Source organism: Apodemus sylvaticus, chromosome 17, assembly GCF_947179515.1.
Source record: "Apodemus sylvaticus chromosome 17, mApoSyl1.1, whole genome shotgun sequence".
Classification (NCBI taxonomy): Eukaryota; Metazoa; Chordata; class Mammalia; order Rodentia; family Muridae; genus Apodemus; species Apodemus sylvaticus.
This window is the reverse complement of record NC_067488.1, coordinates 33,002,939-33,022,953: the sequence shown is the minus strand read 5'-3', so window position 1 is coordinate 33,022,953 and position 20,015 is coordinate 33,002,939. Positions and strand designations below refer to the sequence as shown.

At 47.6% G+C, this 20,015-nt stretch overlaps 1 protein-coding gene across 4 annotated transcripts in view; it reads left to right on the top strand.

Annotated features, from left to right (window-relative positions):
* The first annotated feature begins 596 nt into the window (after positions 1-596).
* Asap1 (ArfGAP with SH3 domain, ankyrin repeat and PH domain 1) overlaps positions 597-20,015 on the top strand; it is a 295,049-nt gene continuing 275,630 nt past the window's right edge. For 2 of the 4 annotated variants that reach the window (XM_052161439.1, XM_052161436.1), the window contains exon 1: positions 598-698. The gene's annotated coding sequence lies outside the window, so the exon portion shown is untranslated. Of the gene's footprint in view, positions 699-20,015 lie in introns of all 4 variants that reach the window. The other 2 variants (XM_052161438.1, XM_052161437.1) reach the window with 2 other exon arrangements.

The following is a 20,015-nucleotide window of genomic DNA, read 5'->3' as shown; positions in this document are numbered from 1 at the left end:
TAAGCATCTTGCTTTCAAATTAAGTCTATGAACACTCCTTTTTTGTTTGAGAAACTTGCAGGAAAGAGGAAAAGGCCATTCTCCAACCAGGGTTCTGAGACGGAAAGCAGGAATGCTAGCCAGATCATTACTGTGCTATCCTGACCCAAAAGGTTTTGCCTCCAGGCACTGGGTAAGAAGATAGAAATCAAAGGAAAGGATCTGGCGACAGTAGCCTATGAGAAGTGAGGGCAGGATGGGAGAGAGGCCACGGTCTTTTGGTGTCCTAGCTTTAGCAAGCCCCACTTCAAGGCCAAGGTTCTCGGCTGATAAGCCCCACCTCTGCCCTCTGTAGCCAAGAAGGAAGCCCACCCCACGCATCTCCTCCTGCACTGTCCTATTCCAGTGCCCTGAAGTGTGCCGGCGGGCCAAGGGTTAAGCGCGGCGGGAGCCCCCCGGCGCGGGGCAGCCGAGGGCCGGGAGTGCTTAGTCAGGATTCCGATTTCCTGCCGAAGTGTTTGGATTTCCTGCAGCCCGCGCCCGCTGCCGCCGTCGCCGCCGATCGGGCTCGAGAGAGCGGCTCCGCGTCGCCGGCCTCCTCCTCCCCCCCCCTCGGCACATGGTCGCCCGCCCCTTCCTGCGCCGCGCTCGGCTCCCGCGCCTCGCCCGGCCTCGCCGCGCCCGCGATGGAATAATGCCCAGCGGCCCGCCCGGTCCCGGTGAGTGGCGAGGCGGCGGGGCGGCGGGAACAGGCGCGGCGGGGCTCTGCACGGCTACCCGCACACCCCTGTGGGCTCCGGGTGTCCCCGTCTGCCCGCTGAGCACCAGCCGGGGGCGTGCGGGGCGCGCGGCCGGCTCTGCAGGGGTTGGCCGGGCGGCCCGGGGACTCCGCAGCCGCAGCGCCGGAGCGCGCGTTCCCCTGCTCCGCGGAGACGACCTGGGTTGGGGGCGTGCGCCCGGGGCGCAAGGCTTCCCGCTCCCGGAGGAGGCCCGGCCAGTCGCCGGGGCGCTTTCTCTGTCCTCCCGGGCACTCTCCCCTCCCATCGGGGCTCTCGCCTTCTCCTCTCCGGCGCTCTCCCGGCCCTCTGGGGCGCTTTCCTTCTCCTCCCCGGCACTTTTCACGGTTCTCCCGGGGCGCTCTCTCTCCGCGCGGCGGGGAGGCGCGGGTATTGGCTGCCGCATTGTCTCGGGGCGCAGCGGAGGAAAGTTCCCCTCGGCGCGGGTCCCGGCCTGGACATGGCGCTGCCAGGCAGGCCCCAGACCACTTAAAAGCAAAAGAAACCGGGAATGGCGGGTGGTAATCCCCCTTGGGAGCTGAGAAGTGCCATGTGTATTCTTCCGCTTGTACCGGTTTGGAACCTGATGCTTTTTATGAGAGCAACAGTAAGTTTAAACGCGCGCGAGAGAGCAAAAAAGAAACTCGCTGGCATTTGGTTTTCTGCTGTTTAATTCATCCAGGGACATCATCTCGCGCCCTTGTAGGGTGGGTTCTTTTTTATCAAGGAGAGGCTTAGCCACGTCTAGACCAAGTTAACTTGACCTTAGACTTAGCTGTACAGATGCAAAAGACCATTTCCCCCTTCCATCGATTCCATCAGGTTGTATTAGCAGAATTGATTCTGGGATAGCAGTGATACAAGATTGCTGAGTAATGTTTTGAGATTGTAAAACACAGAATGTAATTTTTAGGCCAGTTTCATGTCTGTTCCAGCCTGAGTGGCCAGGTCTTCTTGTCGGGCCACTGGAAGGCCCCTGTGTAGTGGCCATTTGGAGAGGTAGTGGGGTGGGGTGGGGGTGGGGGCTATAGAAGAAAAGAATCTTAAAAAACAACTGTTTTCTTTTTTAATGTGGAAGAGATTATGAAAGGTAACCCGTCTTGTCTAAGGACACAACTACTTGGTGGCCTGGCCAGGAATAGCTAACTTCCAAGTCTCTAAACTCTGGGGCCTGGTCACTCTGATTATGCCAGATTGTGATCTGCCAGCCATTAACCAGGAGTGTTCCCTTGGCTTTCAAGCTTCCCACTTTAGTGCCTTCTCATGTTGTCTTATCTGTTATTGCCACCGTTTCTGAGAGGTGCAGTTATCTCAAAGAACATATTTTGAGATAAGAAGTTTTAAAATTACCCTGTTTAGAAATGCATAATGATTTTTAGTACTCGTATGGAGATTTTTTTAAAAAAAAGAAAAAAGAAAGAAAGAAAAAGAAAAGAAAAAAGTATTGGCCAGCTTCTCTTGTTCACACAAGTGGATTTGGGATTCAGCTATCAAATGGATTTGAAACACACACACAATTGTAGTTATTATATGGGAGGTTGCTTTTCTCTAGTCTCTCATTTTTGTTTAAAACAGACAAACTCCAAACTGGCATTGTCTTGACCCGGAATGCGCTGTGAGATTTTCGGAAGTCTCGATTCTGAATCCTCCTCTCTCTGTGAGCTCGGCAGCCCACCTAGTTTCCTCTTCCTGAATGCTGAGTGGCCAGCTTTTCATTTTTAGTATGTGATAATGTTGAGCAGAAAGGACTTTTTCACAAGCTTGCCATTTTGGTGAAGGAAATTGAAATTCCTTACACCTCTCCAGTCCTCCACAGCCACAGCCAGCTAGATTTTTCAAAACCAGTGCAGGCCCTGCAGGCCCAGAGATGAATGTGTGCATTCAAGCTGAACCCTCCTCATCCAGACCCTCCTCCCAGCTGGCTGCTGCATGTTGCACCCAGGTGGCTGTGGTCTAGGGGACACGAGAGCCCCTTGTACCTGTGCTGTTCGTGGGTTTTCCCATACCAAGGTCTCATTATGTCCGGTGGGATCTTTTTGGCCCCTTTACATTTTCCCCTCCCCCTTTTCTTTTTCTCTGACTGGTGTATCCTATGTGGGCTCCAAGGTCTTTTCTAGAAATCTGCACAAATGATCCCTACATAAGCAATGCTGACAGTGACATCTAGCACTTATTGAATAGTTGTTGTATGCTCTAGACTTGTTGCCTCCTAAGAAGGACCAAGGGAGTGTTGGGGAGACGGCTTAGCAGGGATATGTGTTTGCAGTACAAGCATAAAGACCCGAGTTCAAATCCCTAGCACGCATGTAAAAAGCCAGATGCCTTGGTAAATCCAGTACCCACTGAGTGAACGGATGAAGACCGCATGGCTGCTTGAATTTGCTAGCACGCCTTGGCCTAGCTCTAGGTACAGTGAGAGACCCCGTTTGACCCCTGGGTTTACTCATTGCATTGGTATGTGCACACATCTCTCTCTTCTCTTTCTTTCTCTCTCTCTCTCTCTCTCTCACACACACACACACACACATGAGTGTCCCTCAAAAGAGGGGACTCCTTGGGAGTCTTTCCCAGAAAGGACAGCCTTTCTCGAATTCATCTGGATTGAGTCATTCTTTCTTGTATGCAGTAAACATTTACTAAGTGGCTCCATTGTGGGAGGTAGTAGTCATGCGAAGATGAATAGCACCCTGTTCTCCAGGCCTCATCGTTTTCTGCCTCATCTTTCATTGTCAGGATTATACTCTCCCATTTAATTAATCAATTCCACACACATGCGTTGAGCACCTGCTCTAAGCAAAGCCTTGCACGGAGTCCCTGTGAGACAGTGATGGCCAGGATAGGAGAGGCCCCGCCCTCCTAGAACTTGCATTTCACTCGAGGACAGCGGCATCTGGCAAGAAGCTGGTAACTTCTGAAGAATGAAAACTTGTAGGATGTAAGTTACCCAGGAAATCAGAGAAGGGAGAGGCGGGTGTGAGAACGGTGTTGGCTCTTGGCTTACCAGGGAAAGCCAGGTCTGAGGTTGGAAGACAGAGGAGTAGCTAGGATGAGATGTAAGAAAGGACATTCTGAGGAGATGGATAGGAATATACAAAGCCTTCTGTGCACAGGACGGCTCCAAGTATTCCAGGGAGTGAGCAGAATCAGGAGCTCCGAGGTAAATATTGCTAGGTGAGGTTGATAAGTATTTAAGGGTCCAGTTCACACAGCTTGGATCCTCCCACCATTACTGTGTTTAGGCTCAGGAGTAGACTCTGACTGACATTTTGAAGGGTCTGCTTCATGAGGAAAGTAAGAGAAACAAAGAGTAGAATCAGCCAAGCTGTATTAGGATGCCGTTTCGCTATTCCAGGAAAGGGTGATAGAGTAGACCGGTGTGCTTGCAGTGGAGGTGGGAAAGAGCTGGTGAGTCACAGGTAGGACACGGAGATAGAACTGATAACATGCGCTGGATTCTATAGAGATGATGCGACGTGCTTGGGAATGGGGAAGAGGACTCAAATATGCATCCTCTGATTCTATCTCAAGCAGCTTGGGGGGCATGATGGCCTCATATTGGGGACAGGAAAGGAGGCGTGGGAGGAGTTATGTTTACAGAGAAAAAGCTTGGTGCTAAGGCTGGAATCCATAGGAAGGTCTCAGGCAGAGAGGACGACCGAGGACCTTAAACTAAGAAAAGACAAGATGCCAAGGCTGGAGACGTTGTTCCCAGCCTGAGGCTGAGCCACCGAAGCGCTTCCTTACTAAGCACCTGCTGTGTCATTTCCCTGAGCATCTGGTCCCTTATCCCTGCCTGGCATGTTCTTCCTCTCTCCTTGGCTGACTCCTACTTATCTTCTTAACCACATCCACGCCTTTATCTCCAGGAAGATGCTTTTAACTTCCTTGGATCCTTGAGCACCCTCATTATCCTATTGAACTGAAGTTACCTTTTCTTCATATCTTATGCCTATGAACCATTCAGACTGGCCCTAAATACTAAATGGTAAACACTAAGGGCAAATGTGAGCTCCAGAAATGTCAGCTGTTCTTACTGACTTGGGCAACTGGCATGTGAATAAAAGTGCGGTGTTTTTGTTTGTTTGTTTTTGTTTTTTTAAGATAAGTGTAGTGATAGTGTATTAGCTTATCTGTTGCTGCAGTAATAAAAGAAACATCATGATTTAGCCAGTAGAAGTTTTCATCTTACAGCTCTGGAGGTCTGAATAAGCCTCAGCATTCTAAAGTCAAGGTGTCTTTCTGAACTCCAAAGAGGGCTGGGTTTCCCCCCCAGCTTTGGAAGGCAGCTGTGTGCGTGGCTCATGTCTTCCATGTCAACAATGCCCACATCAGGTTTCCTACAGCCTTCTTGATTCTACCTTTGGATTCTCTCTCCTGCTTAAACCCTTTAAGTGTTTGCTTTGGGCTGCTGTGTAATCTCAGCCCCTTTCTCTAGGTTGGCTTGATTTTTCCCCAAGCCAAGGCTGAACTCTGACCTTGGACTTCAGATGTTTCTGCTTCTGTCTTCTAAATTTGAGGATTACAATTGGGATGGCTGGTGGACGTCGCCACATCTGATTTATGGAGTGCTGTGGATAGAACCCAAGACTTCATGCCTGATAGACAGGCACCAACATCCCCAGCCCCACTGTCCTTGTTTGAAGTAGGGTTATCTGGTAGCATTGCTTCTATTTTCAGCTGTCAACCCCCTTTCCACATAACCGAACATGTCCTCAGGATGCCTCTGGAGTTTGTAGGGGAGGTGCTGTGGGTAGTCAGGGGAGAGACTGCTAACCTAGCAAGAAAGACAGGTCAGGGACATTTCCTGTGACACTAGTGATGAGTGTTTAGTCCTTCCTCTGGACTCTGCTGTGGGGAGTTAGACCGGATGGTTTCCTCTCAGCCCAGGGATGCCAACTTTTCTTATCCCTCCTCAACAGTGAATGAGGTTATCACTTATAAAAAAGACCTCCCAGCTCACCTGTCATCACATCCTCTCTCTAAAATGGGAGACAGGGGGTAGTGGACTGCTCCTCTTACTGAAACTTGACTTAGAGTTCACTCTCAGCACTTCCCGAAGCCTCTTTTGTACAGCTAAAATCTTGGTTCCAAAGTCAGAGCTAGCATTCCCAATTTGAGCCTGCCTTGTCCTCAAAGGCACAAGAGAGGTCAGAAGAGATCCTGTGTTGGCTCCTGACGAATCCGTTGGCGCCTTGGGGGAAACACTAACTGCAGGGCCCATCTTGCTAGTGGTGCATGGGTAGGTGGCCTCATTGTCTGAGAGCAAGGGACTCAGCCGTCATGTGTTGTGCAGCCACGTTGCTGTTAGGGGGTAATTAAGACCAGATTTCAGCAGTCTTTCAGTTAGAGAAAATGGGCTCCTGTCCCAGATACTCCTGGAAACCAGATGCTTTCCTGAGGCGTAAGCACTTTGGAGATCCACATTAGCTCTGGTGACCACCAGCAGGCTGGGCTGCGGAGCCGGGGGCGTTGGTTGCCTGAAGTTCCCCATCAATCCCTCCCATCCCCCTGGAAACACCAGGAGTCTTGTGGTATTTCTGGTGTTTCCTCTTCTTTTGCCTCTAGCCAGGAAGTGTGAAGGTGCACCCAGACTTGGAAAACCAGGAGTAAGCAGGTTCAACCTTGCCTGGGGCCCAGTTGGAATCTAGCTCGGGATGAAGGAGAGCACACCCAATGGTACTTCCTCCAGACGTGGCATGATTTCTGCAGTAGCAGGCTCTTCTGGATCTGTGGGCAAGACGGGAAGTTGGCAAGATGGCGACTGGTGCCCGTTCCGGGAATGCCTGCACTTCCTTGTTCAGACCTGAGCATGAAGTTTTTTGGTCAGAGATCCTCTGCGTTCTTAAAATCCTGTGTGTGTGTGTGTGTGTGTGTGTAATATCCTTTGCGTGTTTTACTGAAGGAGTTTCTCTTTTTTGGAGTAAAATAAAGAAGGATGCTTAGCCAGGCTGTGTAGTTCTTGTTCCCTTCCCCCCATCCCCCCCCCCCCCATGTCTGTGACGGTTACTGAAGCAGGACGGCCAGAGGGAATGGTTGCCTGAGGGGAGCAGTAGTAGACTCAGGGCTCTTTGCCACCCCTTCTAGTACGCACTAACTGTGCACAGTTGACTTGGACAATGTAGGAAGAGCATATGGGGGACCCTTGCGGTGGCTTTGTTGCAGCCATCTTGAAAGAAGCTGTTCATTTTCCCCTTACATGGATCATTTTGAAGGGGATTGGTGGAAGCAGTAGGACCCCTCCCCATTATTCTGTGCAGTGCTAAGCGGAGAGGAGGCAGAGTTACTTATTGCTCATGTTGGCCCGCTGTGTCGTCCTGCTTCTAGAATTTTCCATCCTTAAGGTTTCAGTGGTAATGACTGTTCCTGTCCCTTGTAGAAATTCCTGTTGGTTCCTTTTCAGATCCTGCTTCAAGGGCTAGGGAGATGGCGTAGGCTGAAAAGGGCTCACCGTTCGACTTCTTATCCCTGGATCCTGCTCCTTCCTTTGGGCTCTTCTGTTTTATATCATTTCAAACACACTGATGCTCACTTTTCAGACTGACTGGCAATGCTTGCTCTGGATGATTTACTTCTTTTATTTGTGGAGTGTTCTGTTTGGGGAGCACAGTGGTTTGGGCTCCAGGGGGCCCTCAGGTATCCCATGTCCCAGAGGGGGATCTGTCTCTTCTGCCGCAGACCTGACTATTTGTGGGCTCCTGACTTTCTGTCAGAGATTCTGGACTGAACATTTGGTCACCAGGCTCCTGGTAGAAGAGTTTGCATACCCAGAGTGTTCAGGGAACCACGCTCACCTCAGCTCAGTGGTTCTTAACCTGCAGGTTGAGGCCTCTTAGTAGGCCGAACAACCCTTCCACAAGGGCCGCGCAGCAGATATTGACATAATGATTCACAGCAGTCGCACAATTACGGTTCTGAAGTAGCAGCGAAAACAGTTTTATGACTTGGCTCACCACAGCCTGAGGAACGGTGTTAAAGGGTCTCAGCCTCGGGAAGGTTGAGAACCATTGACCTAGGGCTTTTCTTGCCACTTCTGTGGACAGATGGAAAAGAACACTCAGCCTGTCTCTTCAGAGAAGACTTTGGTGTTTACAGGGCCTTGGCTCTGTAAAGAGGTCCTAGCTTTCCTTTCTTTCTGGTAGGTCCCAGGTTGAATCAAGAATTCATTCCAGCTTCTTTAGAACACTAGGAAAAGAAAGAACACTCATGAAAATGTAAAAATTTCTCTATTAGCACGTTAGCAATAAGGTTGGCACCAGGGATGAGGCTGTGGTTGTTGGGTGTTTGTGTAGCGTGGATAAAGCCCTGGGTTAAATCTGTGGTGCCCTGTAAGCTTGGCGTGGTGGTGTATGCACAGAATCTCATTGGGGGTGTGTGTGTGGAAGCAGGACAAGTTTGACGTCATCCTTACCACTTACCGAGTTTGAAGATAGCCTGGGCTACATGCCAACCTGTTTTTGTTTTCGTTGTTGTTGTCGTTTTTGTTTTTGTGTTTTTTTTTGTTTTTTTTTTTTTTTGCGTGTGTGTTTTTGTTTTTTGGTTGATGTTTTAAAGGTTGAATTCAGAGAGCAAGTATTTTCTGAGCTTTCTCCTGTCTCCAGCTGTTGTATGTACTTACTGCTGGAAAAGGAGGAGACCTGATTCAGGGACCCTGCAAGCTTCAGGGTGTAACACTGACTAGTGGTGAGGAAAAACTGTTTCATAAGGAAGAAGGGAGGGAGCAGGGAGACAGAAGACAGCTAGATACAAAGGATAGAAGATAATAAAAAAATTGCTAAATTAAGTTGGGGTTTCTGAGTCCTAGTCTACGGACTGATACTAAGGTCAAGATTACAAAGTGGACATGGGGAGAGTGGGACTGTGTTGGTTCGTTAGTTTCAGAGCTTTTTCAATCAGACAAGAGTTACGTGCTGGTATACTGTAGCTGGGTTTGGGGGAGCTGAGCTAGCTCTTGTGACTTCCACTGGGGTTCCACAACTGAGTGCTGGGCTGCCATTCAGAGTCATTATGGGATAGGATCTATGTATTTTTGTGGCTTTAGCCCACAGGTCTCTTGGTCTGCTCTTCTGAGAGTCGGTTCTCTGTGCAGGTCCATCTTCCAGCCTAAAGTGACTGGGTAATGGAACGCAGTCTTCACCATGGCATGGGAAGCCCCTGGGCATGGAGGCAGTGATAATGGATGCTGTTCCTTTCCTGTGGATGCTTGTCTAGCAGTGTCCTAAGGTGTTTTCTCTCCATGTCATTTGCTCCCCCATCATAACCCTGTGAGAGATAAGGTGTTCTAACCACAAGGATACGCTGGCTCTCTTACGACTCATAAGCAGCAAGACTTCAATCGAGGGAGGGCATTGAGCTCATTACCCACTCTATGTGTGTGTGAAGATGTGAGTCCGTCCTGATTCTTTATGGCCCTCCAGGGTCTATCCTTAGCCTTTCTCTTAACCTTCCTAAACTTTCATTACCTTTTATGTAAACAGTGAAAAATCTCACAGGTTTTTTTTGGGGGGGTGAGGGTGGGGGGAAACGTGTCAAACAAAACATTATATAAGGAAAGTGCCTGAGCTCCTGGCCCATGATTGGTGCAAGACAAAAGTGAGACAAGAGTGTTCTTTTGCTTGATCCGTTAGGGAAAGGAAAGGCTTCATCCCTTGGTAGCACTCGAAGGCGGGGGGGGGGGGGGGGGGGGGGCGGCGGCACGCGGAAGAGAAAAGTGTAATTTTGTAATGTTAAATCCATGTCTACCCCTCAACCCCCCCCATAGGAGAGCTGACAGATAGCACCCCTGAGCTTGCAGGGCCAACTATGACATTCCAGGGGTGTGGTCAGAGAGAGCTTGCTAAGGGGGATGGGGGGGGGAGGAGGGCGCGGCGGCAGGGGGGAGGGCCAGGAGTGCTATCTGAGCTCAGGGGAAGATTTCCATAAGTGGCTACTGAGGAAGGGGAGTCCAGCCTGAGACCAAATCCTTGTGTTGGGTGCACGCTGGTTATTTGGGAAAGGTCTAAGTGTTGCATTATTTGCTCAAGGAAAAAAGGTAAAGCTCTTAGCTGAAATAACGCTGCCTTCAGGGCTGCCTCTGGAATTCCGTTGTCCCCTGTCTCCGCTGGTTTCCTGTCCCCCCCCCCCCCACACCACTATCACGGAACCCTTCATGTGGAAACTCAAACAGCAGCATCTTTATAGACCTTCCTGTAATAGCCTTTAGCAAGCTTCCTCTCACAGGACAGTTACTTCCTCAGGCCTAAAATAGACTGGCAGAGGGGTGGAGGTGTGGGCTCTCTGCAGACTGCACCTTGTACTGTGGCTTGGATGAGCCTTAATTTGCGTGCCCCAGGATTTGTGCATCAGAGGTTTGATCCTCCTGGTGTGTTCGCGAGAGATGATGGAAGTTTTTAGGAGTGGAAGGGAGGTCATGGGGGCAGTGGGTAGGGTGGGGAAAGGTAAGGGGATGGGATTAGAAGTTACCCTGGAAAGGTGCTTCTTCCGTGCCTCAAGAGGGCTGTCCCAAAGGGAGCCAGCCTGGCTCCACCCAATTCCCTCTGCCTCCTAGCTCAGAAATGAGACTGCTTGCTCTGACACATGCTGTCACCGTTGCCAGCCAGCGTGTACCACCCGGAAATGTGCTGCTACAAGAGTCACGGTTTTGAACTTCTCAAGACCGAAGAGCTTTATAGGCGTCTCTTTCTTTCATAATGCTCCAGAGGCAAGCATTCCGTTGTAGTAAGGAAACTTCTGTTAATTAGCTTTTCCTGTGGCTGTACCAAGTAATTTAAGAGGGGAAGGGTTTATTTTAGCTACGCTTTGAGGAGGCAGACCACCGGAGCAAGGGTGGGGACGCCGCAGGAGCCCTGAGGTAGCTGGTCCTGCATCTATAATCACGAAGCAAGAGAGAGATGAATACAGTGCTCAGGTCACTTTCTCCAGTCTAATGCTGTCGCCACAGAATGGTACCATCCAAATTTAGTGTACCGTCCAAACTCTAGCCTAATTTAATTTAATATTAAAAACTCTCTCAGTGGCATGCTCAGAAGATGATAGATCTTGTTGAGCTGACAGTATCAACTCTTCCAGAATTCTTAAGACGTGCTATATGGATGGAGATGTCTTGTAAGTGAGTGGGTGGGAATCTAAAACAGACACAGGTGCATGCCAGATATCATTGTCACTTCTTTTTTTTTGTTGACTAAGCACTGATCATCAAAAGTCTATATTCTGGGAGGGAAATAAAGCTCCAGGGTAAGTCATCACCATGGTCTTGTCCCCTTGGCAGGGATTGGTTTAGGCCCGGGCTCATGACATGATGCTGGCCAATGCATTAGATGTGGAACTGGGGAAAGATCTCGTCCCATTCTTAGAACATTTAGGATAGGGGATAGAAAGTTGGTAGGGTGCTGCTTAGCATGCATGGAACCCAATGGTCATTCTCCAGCCAGGTGTAGAAGAGCATGCTTGTAATCTCAGCACTGGGAGACGGAGGCTGGAAGATCAGGAGTTCGATACCATCCTTGTCTACACAGTAATCTTAAGGCTAGTCTCAAAACAAGCCAACAAATGTCGTGTTACCATTGGGCCAATGAGATGGGTTCCCATCTTAGGAAGAACATATTGAAGACGTCAAAGAGAAAGATGGAAGGAAGGAGACACTGGATACTTTCTTCATTATATAATAATCTGCTTCGATAGCCATGTCCCCTCATTCTTTTTCCTTAACCAACGAGGCATGCAGATGCATGCCTTTATTCCCTGCATCTGAAAAGCAGAGCTAGATGGAAAGCAGAGGTAGATGGAAAGCAGAGGTAGATGGAGCTCTGTGATACAGAGCCAGCCAGGGGTATATGGTGAGATGCTGTCTCAAAACAGACACCCGGAAAAACAAAAGCCCTAACTTAACTACGAACTCCATGGACTGTGAGCCTTCTCACATGAAATTTGGTCTCCTCTTTCCCTTAGCACACACTCTTAGTGCCTCTCCGAAGGTCTTCCTGCTCTGTGTACGTCTGTGTCTCCACTGTCTTCGCTGTTTCCACTTGAGGTTTCCTTTCCCTCCCTTTGGCTTCCCCAAAAGTTGCTGACTCTTTACGGATGGCTCACACACGCTTTCTCTGTGAGGCCGGCTCTGACCCTTCCAGCTGCAGTTATCTTCCTGAGGACCTCAGCAGCTAACACCTCCTCTCCTCCTTCCCCCCTTCCTTTATTAAGTGCCTACTTCGTGCAGCTATTGGATTATGTATGCACCAGCACCATCTCTGCCCATCTGAGACCTTCCGTGTAAATGGAGACGTGCTGCATATGCCACAAGAGTAATCCAGTGTGCATTGTGTGGTCATGCAGGCACATGCAGGACCGTGGTGGGCTTATAAAAAGGTACTTGACCACGCCTTGCAGGAAAGGTCAAAGGAAGACTTGCTAGGTATTATGTTTTACATTGTGTGTGTGTAAGAGAGGTATGATGTATGTGGTGCATGCACATATGAGTATATGGTTGCACATGCTTCTGCACAGAGCATCACGTGTCTATTCATTTATTCTGTATTCCTTTGAGGCAGGATCTCTCATTGAACCTGGAGGCTGCTTTTTTTTTTCCAGCTAGGCTGGCAGCCAGAAAGCCCCATTGGTTCTCTTGCCGGTCCATTGAGTGCTGGGGTTACAGGTGTGTGTGCGTAGGAGCAGGCCCAGCTTGTTTCGTAGGTGCTGCGGTTCCAGGAGGAGGGGCTCTTTCATGCTGGACAGGTACCCTGGGAGGTATGGGTGAGAACAGAGGAGGGAAGATGGATGGACACACAGCAAGGCTGGTTGTCATGGAGACTGATTGGATGGGGTGTGAGGAAGGGAGGGAGGCCCTGATGAGCCTTTACACTAAGTTGGTGAGACAGCATCATGCCCGTGTCTCCTTTTTTTCTTTTTATTTATTAATCATTTTATTTATTTACATTCAAATGTTATCGGTCTCCCTTCCTAAATCTTTATTTTATAGTTTATTTTTCTCTCTTTAAGTTGATATTCAATCTTGTAAGTAACATATTTATTATATCTTCCCTTTGGCCTCATATGTGTTATAAATTCATCAAGGACACAAAAGGTGTATCTGTATAATAGTCATATTACTTTTATAACAGCAAAAACTTGCTAATAGCTCACGATTAATAAATCATTATATTTCTGCATAATAGACTTCCATGAAACTACTGAAATGATTATAGGTCATTACCTATAGGCATGGTAAATTGACTAAAACTTTTTTTATTATATTCAACACAATATATATATTATATTATATATATTTATACCAATCATAAAAATGATGGACATGTTATTAAATGAACATAAAGTTTGTTTGTTTTGTTTCTAGTAGAGCTTAAGATCTTGACTCTTACTGTGGTACAAATCCAAAATAAGAACAATTTTTAGACTTTGGAGTTCATTGTAATAAGGCTGTTCTTCAATGTCCCTCACATCACCAAAGGATTTTACCTCCGTAGTAGCTAAGCTAAGAGTTGACAGTTCTGCTGTGCCAAGGAATGAACTGTAGGCACTATTATTTGGATACAGATTTCCTGCTGTGGTCAAAGCTATTTGACTTGAGTGATTGTCATTCTCAGCCTATAGGGAACAGGTTACATTCATTTAATAAATGTTGTGTGTGTTAAGATGGTCTACCCATGAAGTAATTCATCCACTGTTTCAACGAACAATGGTTCTGCTTGGAGGGTGGCACAGACATTAGGTGAGGGTAAGATTCTGGTTCATTGGCTGTGATGATTTTGAAAAGCACTCATCTCAGAAAAAGAGTAACTTATAAGGTCTTCTTCAAAATTGACACAGTAATTATAAATATCAAGCAAAAAATTCAGTCTTGCTCTTTGTTGTTCTCTTACAAGCCACCTCCCAAATTAACTGTCTAAATTTCTTTTGGCTGTATAAATAATTTTGAAATATGTAAGCTGCTCTGAAAATCATAGTATAGTATAAAAACATCAGATCTAAGACCATAGCTTCCTTGGCTACCTGGTCCCACCAGCATCTACATCCCCAGGAGTGCTGTTTCTGGCCCCAGTGGAAGCAAGCCTGTGTCCTCTTTTTTTTTTTTTTTAATTTTTTATTTTTCCTTCTCTACCCACACTGGCAGCTCTGAGGGGTCTGTAAAGGGGACAGAACATGGAGCTGTAACATGGTTTTCTTGGTAGTCTGGCATGCTAGATTGAGAAGAAAGGCAACTTATAGAATATTCATCACATTCCATTTCTCTGCTGTTCTCCACATCCAATCACTATGAGAAGGGGACTTAGCGCTCCCAGCCCAGCAGCTCTGTCTGCCTTACATTTCCTGCTCCAGGCTACAAGGTGGTACGCCCAAACTGTCCAGCCACTTCCTAACTCAGTGTCAGCCTGTTAGTCCAAACCACTGACTGCCAGTGGAGGTACAAGCTTCACATGGGGCCACCTTCCTTCCAAATGAGCATTGGTCTCCATCCTACGCTTAGGGCGGGGATGGTCTAGTAAAGAGGAAGCAGTCAAATCTCTGCACGCAGCAAAGCGCTCACCCTGTAGTGCATCAGGTGGTTAGTCTGTCTCTGATGACTTCATCCTCTGTGCCTCTTTGGTTTAGAATTTGGCAACCTCTGTTTTGCTAAAGTTGAGCAACTTGTGAGTTGTTGCTGAGGATTAGGACGTGAACCCTGATGCTTAAGATTGTTCACGTAGAAATGGAAGGCAAACCTGTGCCCCATGCTCTTCCCATGGCGGCCTTGTAACCCGGCAATCTTATGCTGCCTCTTAGGGGCAGGTCAGCTGGGTCCTGGGACCTAGTGTATCATGCTGAAGGTGGGCCAGTCCCCAGAGGCAGCTCTCACAGGGGACAATGAAAACAGATATTTGTATCAGTGGAGGGATATGAATTAGGCAGCAAAAAAGACAGGTGTTGCTTTTCAAAAATTCTTTTCTTCCTAAAGCATCTTAATGGACAACACATGAATGTGTGGGATGTTCTCCTCTTGGAACGAGTTTCGAGTTCCTTGGAGAAAGTTGAGTTCAGTGAGGATATTTTAAACTTCAGTGTGAGGAAAGGGACCATTTAGAGATGGCAGCCACATCGGCAGAGTGAGCCTCAGAAACGCAGCTTCTTGAGTGGTGGATGGCTGGGCCCACGGGAGTCCCGGGTTGGCTATTTGACCTGAAAAACCAAAAACAAACAAACAAACTCTGAGACCCCTCCGAGGAGCTTCAGGCTTGCTTTCTTTCAAATGGAGAAAAGCAGAGTTCGCTTTCCGGGCTGTGTCCAGAAGTCTCTGAAGAGCTCTGTGAGAGCACATACCTGGTACCTGGGGAACAGGCAAGGGCTGCTGGCTGCCTTCATGACAGTGGGGCTGATTGTTGTGGGCTAAGTCATGCCCATCCAAAACTGTGTCTTTAAAGTCCTAATCCCTAGAAGGTGTGGGATTGTAAATTATTGTACATTATTAAGAAATAAATTCTTCAATGGAATCAATCAAGTTAAAATTAATTCATTGAGTGTGCTGGCTTCTTTCTTTGTCCTTTCCCTATCCCCTCCCTACCCCTTCCTTCCCCTCCCTCTTTCTCTTTCTTTCCTTCTTCCTCTGTCTCTGTCTTGCCTCTGTCTCTGTCTCTTTGTCTGTCTGTCTCTCTTTGTCTCTCTATCTCTTTGTCTCTCTTTCTGTCTCTCTGTCTCTCTGTCTCTCTCTTGCTCCATCTCTCTCTTCCCCCCTCCCCCTGTCCCCATAGGAGAGGAGAGAACCCACGATTGAGAAAATGCCTCAATAAGATCAGCCTCCAGGGCCTATTCTGAATTAGCACTGATGTGGAAGGGCCCAGCCCATTGTAAGTGTTGCTATGGCTGGGCATGTGGTCCTAGATGTATATGGACACAAACTTAGCAAGCCAAGGGGAGCAAACTGGTCAGCAGCATCCATAGCTTCTGCTTTTGCTTCATTTCCTGCCTCCAGAGTCCTGCCCCAACTTCCCTCAGTGATGGATTGTTACCTGGAAGTATACGATGAAATAAACCCTTTCCCCTCCAAGTTGCATTTGGTCATGTTGTTTATCACAGCAATAGGAACCCTACCTAAGACATTGTGTTTAATAGGATGGTATGACTGGGAGGAGGAGAAAGAGAGAGAAAGACTTGGGAGAAGACAATAAAGAAGAGGGATCCTCAGACATCAGCAGCTGGAGGGATGCTAGCTAGGACTGCTGGCAGTTGTTACAAACTAGGAAAAAACAAGGGAAGATTCACATCAAAGAGATCATGGGTGGCCTTGCTCATCTTGATTTAGGAATGCTAGAATTGTGAAGGAATACATTTCTGTTGTTTTAAATCAACCAGTTTTTGGTGATTTGTTATGGCATATCTAGAAAACTGATATGGTGAGGATAGTTATGATGATAGTGATGATGATTTGATGGTGATGGTGGCGATGGTGATGATGGTGGTGGTGTTGATGGTGTTGTTGTTGGTGGTGGTGGTAATGGTGTGGTGGTGATGGTGGTGGTAGTAGTGATGGTGGTAGTGATGGTGGTGGTGGTGGTGGTGGTGACAGTGATGGTGGTGGTGATGGTGGTGGTAATGGTGTGGTGATGATGATGTTCGTGGTGGTGATGGTAGTGGTGGTGGTGGTAGTGATGGTGGTAATGGTGTGGTGATGATGGTGTTGTTGGTGTTGTTGGTGATGATGGTGGAGGTGGTGATGGTGTTATTGTTGTTGGTGTTGGTGTTGATGTTGGTGGTTGTAGTGATGATGGAGATGGTAACAACAACCCTTGTAGTAATAGTACTGCTGATGCAGGTGCCAAGAACAACTGTAACAGTGATGATAACAAACATGGATGACAGTGACAATAATGATGGTGGTGATGCGGAAGGACAGCCATGGCAGTGGTGATGGTGAAAATGACCATGACAATTGTGCATGTGGCCTAAGCACAGAAAGAGTTTGGGTCCCTGGGATCAGCTTCTAGAAGGCCTGGATGGCTCCTGTTGGAGGAAAACTCTCAAGTCCTCACTGCTCTCTAGGTTCAGAGGTCATTATGGAGAGGCTGGTACAAGGGAGAAGAGAAGGGCTTCTGTGGTCTGGATGGCTTAAAAATGGCCCTTCGGCAGAGCAGCAAAGAGGTTTCCCCTTGATCTGGCTGACTGAAATGTCCCTTTCCCTGCCCCTCTGCTGTTCTGCCATGGCCGGTGGCCCCTTGTCTTACATATCCTTACACCTGGCTTAGTGCCAGGCTTTGGTGACAGCTTTCTTACTGTTTATTATGTGCCTGATTAAGCTGCCATTTGCTGATACCCCAAGTTAGAATTTGGACCTCATCAAAACATCTGCCACCTTGACAGGTCACTGTCTCTCCCCCTTGCTGGGCTGTGGTCTCTATGAGGTTGACACTCTGATCCACTCCTATATGTAGTAACGATCTCAGTGCCCACTACTACCTGCTAGGTCCTTAGGACATAATTGAGTGAATCCACCTGGCCCCTTTCATCACCTGCTGAGTAGGACATGGTATCGCTCTTGGCTAGTGTCAGCATTGATTCCAGCAAGTCCCTGGGAAGATTAAATTGTTAAAATCCTCTAGCTCCAAGGTGGGCCCTTAGAAAGGAAGAACAAATATGGAGACGTGTGTGGTCTGAGTCAGGTGTATCCAAGGACTCTTAAGAGAGTGGAGTGCTCTCTAGAACTTGTTGGTGTGGCAGAGAGAGGCATGTGTGTGGCTGACAGAGGGGACACTTGACTGGCAGGCTGCAAAAGGAAACATTAGGTTTCCCGAGCTGGAGATCTGGGTGGTGCCTGTAGACATTGCTTGGTTGGGTTAGCTGTATAGATTACAGGATGTGTGGTCATCGTGATGGGAGATAATGTACAACCCTTCACTTATACCCCAGGCCATACTTAACTTTCATTTATTGTTTGAAGCAGGGTCTTCTGTGTCACAGGATGGTCTCAACTTTTCCGTAGTGCGGAGATGACAGGCATGGGGCTGTCATAGTCAAATATTCTTTTTTTTTAAATGTTTATTTATTTGTATTTATATGAGTACACTGTAGCTGTCTTCAGACACACCAGAAGAGGGCATCAGATCCCATTACAGATGGTTGTAAGCCACCATGTGGTTGCTGGGAATTGAACTCAGGACTCTGAAAGAGCAGTCAATGCTCTTAACCACTGAGCCATCTCTCCAGCCCAGTCAAATACTCTTTATGGTGGATGCACAGGTTATTTACTTTTTCCCAAATGCTTTCTTCTGATGCGTTCTTGGAGATAGAGTTGATGGGTCAAAGAGGAGGCACATTTTCACGCGTAAAATTAGTCTTCTAATTTGCCATTCGGATAAGCTGACTGGCTCATGTTCTGAGAACAGAATTTTGAGGATATACATATCCTCATGATCCCTTACAAGTCTCTGTGCATAGTTGATCCCCCAAGGATAATGTTTTTTATTTGTAGCTTGAAACTTAATACATAATTTAACTAGGAAATTGTGTGTGTGTGTGTGTGTGTGTGTATGTATGTGAGCGCGCATGTGTATGTATATGTGTGCGCATGTATGTACTTCAGTCATGCTTGCAAACTGACCCAAGCCAATAGGAGTAATTTAGTTCTTCCTGCTACTGTAGTATTACATAAATGTGGTTTCTAGATCTGACTTTGTTGTCAGCTGTGAGCGCAAGCTGTTTGTTCAAACTCTGAGTCCCTTAGTATCATTTAGAAAATGATTGTGGGAAACTAGAGACTCCATTCACCACCACCACTACCACCACCACCACCAACATCATCGTCATTTTATTAAGAATAGTACAAAGAAGCCATTCTGGAGAAACTAGGCTTGAATCTTGCTATTAAATATTCAATGTTCCCAAATCAAAGGTGATGGCTTTAATTCAAATCCAGGACACATGCCTCCACTCTCTCATTCTGTCCCTGGCTTTGTGCACCTTTGTGTGACTTGACATCATGACAGCCAGTTACCATGGCTTCTTCAGGGTCGTGTGGGTAGGTCCCCCCTAAGAGGCTGACTCATGAACTCAGAGAACTTTGAGAACATAGATAATGAGGAAGGCAGAGGCATTACTGGGGAATGACTAAGGAGTTCTAAGTGCTTCGAAGGACCGTGGAGTGAGTCTGGGAGGAGCAGCAGAGAAGCCCAGATCAGGGAGGGGCCAGGAAAACACCCTGTGGGAATCACCCAGGCCAGAGAGCAACAGCCTGGAAAGTCTGACAAACGGACTGCTCAGACAGGCCTTCCTTGGAAAGCCCTGGCTCAAACCACTCAGCTTTTCTCTATGACACAATCACATGTCCCCAAACTGCCACAGGTGCCTGTTGATGACGCTGTCCCACCCTCTCCCTGAAAGTCATTGTCCTCTCCTGCTCTGTCTTTCCCTTTCTCCACCCTGCAGCTGGTGCACCAGCCCTGCATTTTCCTCCCCATCAGGCCTCCATCTCTGGTCTCAGATTGAGCCTTCCACTCTGAATGCCTTTTAGATTGGGCTACTTGGGATGCAGGGTACAGGATCCCTTGCCCTGAGCTGGGATAACCACCTTATGGGGGCTGTTCCTGACCAGCCTGGATTCTGTAGAGTGGACCTCATCCTATCTGTTCCTCGATGCATTTTCCTTGGCTTTTCCTTCATGGCTGTTTGGCTGTCTATGCTACTTCCGTCTCCCTTAGTATTCTGTGCCTTGTTAGAGCAGAGCCTACTACAGTTGTATTAGCATCTACAGGTTCTGATATAAGTAGGCATTCAGATATAGTATTTGGGGGATAATCATGAAACCTTGCATAATTCAGTTCAGTTGACTAGCATGATGTTAATAGAAACAACAGTATCTGCAACAACCAACAGTCCCTACAGTGTTTTAAAAAAAAAGTGGTCTTTCTTCTCCAAGATGGATATCATTGATTCCTTTAGTAGTCATACTCAAACATAGGCCTCTTCTGCTTTTGTGGTCCTATAGCTCCTCATGCTGTGTATTCCTTGGCTGAGGAGGAAGTGGAGAAGACACACCCATTTCTTAAAAGCCTGTTAATGACTTACCCCATTTCCACCCTCCCTGGCTAGAACTCTGACACATAATCACCCTCAGTTTCAAAGGAGTCTGGGAAATGTAGTCTGGTGGTGTGCCCAGAAAACTTGAAGAGAGTTGGCTGCAGTGTTAGGTGTGGAGAAACAGAGCTCTTTGGAAGTGATGCTTGTGACCATAGACGTTCAACTCCTGGTCTAAGAGGGTTAAAGTCTTACCTGATCCAACTCATTGTG